Source organism: Rhyacophila brunnea, unplaced genomic scaffold, assembly GCF_057557595.1.
Source record: "Rhyacophila brunnea isolate RB1 unplaced genomic scaffold, BYU_Rbru_1.0 scaffold_24, whole genome shotgun sequence".
Classification (NCBI taxonomy): Eukaryota; Metazoa; Arthropoda; class Insecta; order Trichoptera; family Rhyacophilidae; genus Rhyacophila; species Rhyacophila brunnea.
In genome coordinates this window covers 5,051,669-5,061,660 of record NW_028232904.1, presented here as the reverse complement: position 1 = coordinate 5,061,660, position 9,992 = coordinate 5,051,669, and positions in this window count along the sequence as shown.

Here is a 9,992-nt window from a genome sequence, read left to right as displayed (position 1 = left end):
GGCCTTATAGCAGTCTTGTGTATAGAATAGATGTGCATGTTCAGTTTGGACTCACCAACGCCTAAACGATATAAAACCTGATTGGCTGCATACCGCCTAATACCTAAGTGCCGATAGTTTTACGAAAATGTCAAAAATTATGTACCCATCACCGCAATTAATAGCCTGTGATAAATGACTTATGTGGGTCTATTCTATACACAAGGCGGCTATCAACGGTAGTTTATCATATTTATGTATTGAGGTTTTAACAGTCAAGAGAGGGGCTGTTAAAACAGCACTTTTTGACAGTTTATACGGATAACCAGTGACGTACCGTGGGGGTGGCAGTTACTCGAAGGGCGGCAAATGAAAATAATCATTAATTTGGTGTAGGCATATAGAAATAGCTACCTAAATTTAATAATAACGAAAATATCTTATATTAAAAATTCAGTTCAATAGTTGGAAACAGAATGTATTAATTAACATAAAAGGTTTAACAAGTCTGTAATTTTTTGTCGCGATGTCTAGTTTACTTCCGTTGCCTTTCGACGTCCTTGGTGACCAGAAACGGCACGTGCAGATTTGCAGCTTAGGGCAGGTTTTGTGAAGAAAATAAGCGACATTGATTGTCTTTAATTCATCAAGATAGAGCAAATTATTGTATCGCAAAAATTACATGTAAGAAACCACTGTATTACCAACGTCAAAAAATCCCCACTTATTATGGGGAAAAAATATTTATAAATTAAATTTTGTATACTTAAGTATATGTACATACAACACATTTTTTAGATATTGGAGTCATGAAAGGGTGATAAAAAATACTGTATAAAAAATGGTGCGGCATTTTTGCGCTCCCTAGGGGCGGCGTTTTGTCTAAGGACGTCGCTGCGGTTAACTTATTGTAACAATTAACCACCTCAATACATAAATATGATAAACTAGGTACCCACTGAGCTTTACAAAAATCACGATTTCAGAGCTAATAGTAAATAACGAGTGGATCTATCCGCTCTCGGTACGTTAGCTCACGACGGGTGCCCCACTCCTCTCGGCGTTCTACGATACGCAAGGCCAGTTAGAAAACCCGTGGCACTCATGAATTTATATAACCATCTTGGGAATCCAAAGTTTGCTTTAATATTCTGACGCGGCATATCTGAAAAATAAGACGGCGGGGACGACACAAACGGACACTAACGATCCTAATAGTTATGACCAATTGGCTTTGCGCATTCGGTAACCACTTATGGATGCGACAGGTCACAATAAATCATAGGTGAGCATGTATAGTTACAAAGTGTGGCTGCTGGTTGAAGCCACGAGAAGCTATACCTAAGCAGTAGGAGAGTTGATACTTCGAGATGTGGCTGTATAGACGCATCCTCAAAATTCCTTAGACTGATCGGCCGACAAATATCGATATTGGGAAAGGACCGATCAAAAACAGACCTCGGCCACATTATGACAAGGAATGGGACAACTGGGCGCCGCACTGTCAAATGAAATTAATAAACGTTCGTTACGATTTTACCGAGAAATTAGACGAGGAATTTTAATCAGTTTCTATCTACTACTTTGTAGTTTTAATTAATTTTTCTCTTTAACATAATGTTTTTTATTACGGATTAAAAATTATCTTGCCTGAGGCTTTATATAAAAATAAAAATAAATTTCTTCTCCTTGGAATTTAAACGTAATATGTACAATTAAATTACATATTATTTACATGTACCTACATATTTAAATTCTCACCTAGTAGTAAATACTAATATAATAATTTATTTATAAATAATGATATTAAATATATATTTTATAGTAATTACCTATAATTCATTAAAGTCTATTTATTTTCGAATTTCATTCGATGGCGTGGCGCCCAGTTGTTCCGGTTGAATACAACATTCTCCAACTTTACGAAAACCCAATGGTAAACGTAGGACGTCATCGCATAAGAACCTCGGTGATTGGTGCGAGTGCAGCTCCAAAGAACTGTTTAGGGTGGCAGATGATAAAAGAAAACTTGCCCTGATGGTGGCCAACCTCCGTTAGGGAATGGCACTATGTTATTCAATGTCAATATTCAATAAGTGTTCAACCAGTGTGTGCTTCCCGTAATCACATATGCGTGTGAAACATTGACCCTAAGTAAAATAGAGATCCGAGAGAGTAGCACAACGTGGTATGGAGAGGTGCATGCTGGGCATAACGCGAAAGAACAAAAAGAGGAATGCGTGGATAAGGAAGCAGACAAGGGTTTGCGATGTGATAGAGTTCATTAAAAGCCTCAAATGGAGATGGGCTGGACACATAGCTCGAAGAAGAGACAATCGTTGGACAAATTCAGTGGTATTCAAGAGGTACAAAACGTCCGCAAGGTAGACCTAGAGGCCGCTAGATCGATGAATTATAAAGTTCTGCGGAAGTACGTGGCAACGCAACGCACATAATCGAGAGAAGTGGAAGCAGCTTTAAGAGGCCTTTATCCAGCAGTGGGTAGATTCAGGCTGATGATGATGGTTCAATGTCAGTCAGTTTTATCGTAATTGAGAGAATGGAATTACGAAATGCACAGTACAGCTAAGCGCATGCTGTGTGCAACGTGACTTCGTCGCTCAGATTCAAAAGGAAACAAGGCTCAAGCCAACACTGTGTGTTTTTATGTAATAAATAATAAACTAGCTACCTATCTTAATGACCTTTAAATAAGATTATTAATATACTAGTATGTACCCATTTATATCTTGTGTGTTTGAAAAAAAAACTTATTAATATGTATTATAATTAGATTAATGTGTCAATGAATTGAAATTGATTATTTTACAAACATACATACTTTACGAATTAATAATCAATCCACAAGTTGCGCACAATTTTTCCCATTGCGTATTCAGAAGAAATTTCTTCGACATCTTTATTACCACGTTTTTGTTAGCTCGTATTCTTGTTTGTCAAGTACAAATTTTTTCTTGTTTGTCCAAGATTTGTATTGGACGATTGAAGATTTTTAACAAACTTCCCGACTAGCTAGACATTTCAAACTTTTAGAATATATCAGAACACGACGACAATGCATTCTTTTAATACTTTTAGCCATTTATAAGCAGAATTGAATTCATTTTCAGTTAAGTAATTCTGTTTTGTATGGAACGTTATTATTGTCGGTTGCTAAGGGGGTCCTAGCAACTAAATTATTAATATGTGCGTTACTATGTAAATCGATATGAAATGTCAAAATGAAATTTCAGTATTCTATATTATTATTCAGTATTTCTATCAAGTACAAAAAAGGTATTAATTAATACATAGAATAAATTGTCAAGTTCTCAGAATCTCAATTCTCAATTTAAGAGAAAATTTAAAAACGTGGTAGGTATATAAAAACTTCTTTTAATCTTGTAATTATTTTTAATGAATAAATAAATTTTCCTTTTGACATTTTCTCAAACGAGTATTTTCCGACTAACTTTCTTCAAGGCATGCTCGCCTTCTATTCTCTTGTTAGTTTGTTGTAATTGTTACAATAAGTGCTATGTTTTAACAGCACCTCTCTTGACTATGCTAAATTTTAGAGCGAGATAGACAGTTTTGACCGTTTAGATGGCTAACTTATTGTAATTGTTAGAATAGGTGCTGATACTTCGATACAAACCTACCCTAGACAGCTGCCGTAGCGGCCGAAAGCAGTCGTGTGTATAGAATAGCTGATGCGCTGCTTTTAAAGCATTTTCCCCTGCTCTCACGTGGTATAGTTTACAACCCCGATATTCTGGATAATTTGAATTGGACAATCACATGCGTGGTCCAGCCATGACCTATTTTGGGCGAAAGCTGTTTCCTCATGTCAGGCTCACCAGGCGAGCTGAGCGAGGGCTGTGCGGCTGGTCAATGCACTCCCTAGACATTTTTAGCGATGCATTATGATTGTCGTTTTTAAAATTCTATTTTATTGTTTAATTTGTATTTTTTTTAACTATTGTTGTTTTTTATTTTATTTCTTTTGTTATAAAATTATTTTTCGTTTTGTTTTTTTCTCTATTAAGTTGATTTAGGTACCTGTACTTTTTATTCTAAATGTCATGCTGTGAACGTCTTGAATTATTAATAATCTGTTATGTGCTCAATGTATCTTTTTTAAATAAATAAATATATTATGTGATCACCACACTGTTTAATTATTATGAGCTTATGGTTCCTCGATTTTTTTCATTTCCCTAAATTTAGAATATATTTTGTGTTTTTCTTAACAAATTCGGAATTTCGTTCAGAATCAGACATCGAGGTTTTTTTTAAACCGAAAAAATCAAATTTTGCCTTTGCTTGGATAAAAGACTGAGGTGAGTGTGCTTTGACTAAGTTTATTCGACTTTGACATGAATAGAAATTGACCGTATTATATCGAAGTAGGAATCACGCACATTCTAATGCACGCCAACCAAGGTCTTGGGAAGTTGCTCCTGGGACACTTTCAGCACAAATAGAGCGCCTAACGTTCGTTACGCCACGGTATACGCCTGCATATCGGGTGTGGAGACGTGGCGGGTGGTGGAGGGAAAAGCAAGAAAGACACCACAAATTTTGTCATAAAATGTGTAAAGAATGGGAAGAGTTCGTTACTTAAGCCGGTTCAACCAGCTATCGGGCACATCGGACCGTCCGACCTGGTACCGATACTGTCAACGTGAAGATCTTTTTACTAAGATTGTTAAACAGTTTTGCATTTTTTTTTCGACCATGTCCGATCCTAATAGGATCATATGGGCCTCCACAGAGTGGAGATTTTGTTTTTTACGAGAAATGGCCGCGCGGTTTAAGCGTTGGACTATTAAGCCGTGGGTTCCAGGTTCGAATCCTGGGTCTGGCAAGTACACATCGCACCCCCAGTAAAATACTGTAGTAAGTCAAAAATTGGCATTTTGCAGGAGAGCCATTTGAAGTTTCAAATATTCTTTGTAAATACAGGAAAAGTCTGAATGTAAAAATTATTACTCATTTTTATGGAAAAACATGATCTATTTTCAACTGTATTCATAATTTTTCTCTAAAACATATACAAACGGAGATATTTGAATATTTCTGAGTTACGACTGTATTTTATTAGGATATTTGACAATTTCATGGTAAAATTTGAATCAACTCAATACTTTCTATGTAAATTTCCCTACCATCACTCTAATAATTTCAACTAATTTGTTGGGCACTGTAAAGGAAGGTTTTCAAAATATTAAGTTATGGTACAATCTTAAAAGATTTATTGAAAAAAAAAGAAAAATACAATTATTAGTTCAAAACAACAAAAAAAATACTTAATTATTTAATTTAATGGGAAAATAAATTTTTTACAAACGATTTTTAATTTTTAAACATCACTTGGAAGAGAAGCAAAAATATCATAATAAAATTCACGATGTATAGCGGTGCAGAGGAAAGCAAATCCTTTTTTTTAATTGTCATTGTTTTTGGCCACTCTTGATATGCTTTGGATAAATTGAGACCATCCATTGGTAACGGTTTACCTATTTGCTGTTGTCGAACATTCAATTTCCTACATTCTTTATGATAACTGGTTTTAAAAAAAATAATGTATGGATAGTCTCTGTCTACTTTTATAACTTTAATCTTCTGCCACAAACTTTTTTCTCTATTTTCATCCGTGTTGTAATTTTTAACGATTTCATCTGCTAGTTTTTTCATGTTGAGAAAATTATTTGTCGTCATGGGTTTAACTATCTATGGTTATCCTGTTTTCTTACTTGTTTGTACAATGGTAATCATTTGGCTGTGCACAAATATTGGTCCACTTTTTAGAGCCCTAGTCTTCTGCTGCTCAATTGTAGAATGGACGATATCGCCTTCATTTTGTTTATGCCCGGTGACCAAAAACTTATGAGAGATCGCTGTATTTTTTTGTGAATTTCCTGTGGCATATAAATACATTGCAGCAATGTATTTATTTTTATTCTGCCCGGCACAATTGTCACTGTAAAAAATAAAATGCTCATTGTGGTGATATTTTTCACATGCATTGTAATCGAGTACACAGCTACCAATTTTATTGGATCCTCGTGCAGCTTGACTCTCGTCCCACATGTATCAGTTTGCAATATTTTCAGTGATATTATAGACTGTACGATTGTATTGTACATTACCAAACTTTCGTTTATAATAGAAAGTTGACACATTTCCGCAAGGAAGCGGTAAAACAGCCTGCAAATCATATACAGCTACATTAATGACGTTATTTTGGCCATTAGTTTGGGACTCTGCTACGTCTTTGATCTTTTCATCCTTTGCCTCTTTTTTCCAGGTTGATGTGTCTCATATTTTTCTTGAAGTTGTTTTTTTTTATCTGGTGGTGAAGAATTATTGTATAGGTCGCATTCAACGCACAAAATCTTTTTTTAGGCTTAAAGAAGCCAATATTAAATTCGTCATTAAATATGAATGCGTATAATAGTGTTCTTTTCCAAATGGCATATTGCTGTCAGCTTGTTGTTTTTTGTATAACCGATACATTTCAGCAACTGTTAATTTACCATCTTAATACAATTTAGACGTCTGTGCACGCAAATAATGTTACTCGATCACTGGGAAAGACTTAATGTGAGCTCTTATATCATTTTTTTAATCATCACCAATTTTTTTGTGATTTTTTGTGATCTCTTTGTTCTGGAATTGGCGTTCCGGAAAGAAGATCTCTTGTTTTCCACGCAGTGAAGCAGTACCTTTCACTCACCCCAAATGTGTTGATAAAGTATTTTTTGCGTACTTTTTGTATTTTACTTCCATTTAATTGTTGATAACAAAAATTGTTGCCTCTGCTGCTTCCTGTTTTTTTTGTTTGAATACTTTGGAACAATAATATCCATGCAATTAGTGAGAAAATTACGCTGTATCTCAAGATTTTCCTGTAGTAACAGAGTAACAACAGTATTTTTTTGAAAAGTATTGTTTTAGTTTTTTAGAAAGCTTCTTGTAAAATACTGTCGTAACTTAGTTACAACACTATTTTATTATCTATTCAACAGTTTTCGGAAAGTAATGTACTGTATTAAGTGCTTTCTCTCTGACACTATTTGAGTTTGAGGTACGACAGTATTTTATTAAAATAGCAAAAAAAAATACGAATCCAACCACATCCATAACTCGAAAACGCCCATTTCAGACTTACGACAGTATCTTACTGGGGGTGCGACATATTGTTTTTCAATTTGTGTGGACCTAATAGGTTTTGCATTAGCTTTTATTAACTACAATTGTATGTGCTCCAATGTAAAATAAATTCAGTTAAAGCACACTCGGGTGCAGGGTGACCTCATGGCCCCTTCCCCCCCCCCAACCATTTTCTGTACGCCTGCATCTTCAATAATGAGTATTTTTATTTAGAATATGTTATTCTAATTGTTGTTTTAATTTAATAAAACGCAATTTTTTTTGTAGTACTTAATCCACTTTTAATCAATAAATTAGGACCGGTTTCGTCTGCCTCAGAAAGACATTTTCAAAGTAGGTACTACAAAAAAAAATCGTTTTATTAAATTAAAACAACAATACAATGCAGTTCCACCATGAATTGACAGTTAACAAAATGAAAGAAATGTTATTCTAACATAAAGTTACCAATATTTATATTTTTAGTCGGTATGTTGGAATTTAAGGTTTTTACTGTGGGGAGCCAGCCGGCCTCGAGTTCACCTTTCTTACACACTATCCAAAATTTTGGAAACAAAGTAGATGCAGCTTCCCACATTTCTCTCAGACGTTGACTCCATGTGAACTTATCCATATTACACTTGGAAAGTATTTTATTATCGTGGCATTCAGTGGCAAAGAGTGACTGTTGAAGTCCTAGAACACGGTATATTTACAGTACTTCATTTGATTTTTTTTTCATCTTTAGTATTTTACTGAACAAAATATATTATATTATAACTTTTTATAAGAGATTATACTTGACACTAAGATGGATATTAAAAAAGGTAATCCGGGTCTAGGACGATTCGGCACCGGGACAAGTGGACGCTACGCAATCTAATGAAATTCGAAAATAAATAGACGTTCGTGAATTATAGGTACCTACTGTTAAAACATATATTTAATACTTGATGAGAATTAAAATATGCACATGTAAATAATGATGTAATTGTGCATATGTTTAAGTTTCAACTGGAAGAGAATTCTTTCATTTTTACATGAAGCGTCAGGCATAATAATAAAATTCTCAATCCGAAATAAAAAACATTATGTTAAGGGTACACATGCTCAGCGTAGGTTAAAATTGAGCTTTTATGGTATTTTCAGAGCATAATCCTGGACATTTCTCAAACGTTGTAGATAATCTATTAATATAATTTTGAAGCCTTATTATCCTTTATATTTATTTTAAACATTTGATGACTGCATAAAGTATTTTTATTACATAAAATAGTATTCTTTTAAACCTCTCGCTCTAATGTTTTAGAATATAGACATATTTCAGAACATCCATGGCCATATGTTGTAGCTTAACCACTGGGAAATGCCAATAGAAATTGCGTATTTCAAAAAAATAATACCTTATTCTTAGGTTAATAATTATTATAAAGCAAACATTATTCATAAGATGTTTATCACATTTGAATGGTCAAAGACATAGCTTATAATCAGTATCTTTAGAATTATCTTATAAATGTGTTAATCGTGCCCATTTTTGAATAATAAAATGCCTAATTCTTGTCAAATTTGGGATCAAAAAGATTATAAAATATAATTTTTTATCGTAAATATGTCACTATATGTAAACATTAATTTTACTAATGGTTTTATAAATGCGTTTAAAAATTAATAAATCTTAACACCACTTCACATGGACGTACTGAAATATGACTATATTCTAAAATATTAGAGCGAGAGGTTTGAAAGAATACTATTTTATGTAATAAAAATACTTTTTGCAGTCATCAAATGTTTAAAATAAATATAAAGGATAATAAGGCTTCAAAATTATATAAATAGATTATCTACAATGTTTAAGGAATGTCCAGGGTTATGCTCTGAAAATGCCATAAAAGCTCCATTTTTACCTACGCTGAGCATGTGGGCCGTTAAGAGCAAAATCAATTAAAACTACTAAGTAGTAGATAGAAACGTATCAAACTTCCTTGTCTACTTTCTGTAACAAATCGTAACAAACGACTATTTATTTCATTAATGAACATTATTTCATTTGACAGTGCCCAATTATCCTGGCATCCAGTTGTCCCATTGGCGGTAATAGATATCTGTATATATTTATCTGTTTACGAAATAATGAAATTCGTATGATGAAGAGGTTTTTATTGTTCAGATGCTCGATTAATTAGTAAGTCGATGAAGAGAATGAATAAGTACAGATTTTTTTATAATATTATTTATTTCTATTATAATAATAAATTAACGAGCAAATTAATATTAAAATATTTCATACTATCTACAGTTATTTTTACATATTTAACATTATTTCCCTAAATTTATACAAATAATACAAAAGTATCTCAAATATTATTTCATAAATGCCGATTAATTTAATTATATTATTAAAATTTCACATTCGCAATAACCGAAAATTAAATATTTCAAACCTTGCAATGGGAATTATTAAAAGTGTATTTCTTGTAAGGAAGCAGGCACATATATTAAATTTATCCATACAATATTTGCACAATATCAAACACTAACTGTATCAAATTCATTTTTATAAAATTCAGAGAAATCCTAGTATTTTAAACTGGATGATTTCACAAAGTAATCCTCCCAACTATACAAACAGACTCGTAGACTCATGCCAATAGTCAACCTCAAAAAGCAATTACAGTAAAACCTCGATCCAACAGACTTGGGAATTAAGTGTATTATATGATACCCTCTACTCTACTCAATCTTGTGAAGACTGCGAAAAGCGATACAATTGACTTATTATTTCAACCAATTGGACTAGTTAGGCCGTCCGCTCATGAGTATACTCAAAAAAGACGAGACTGTAACTAAAA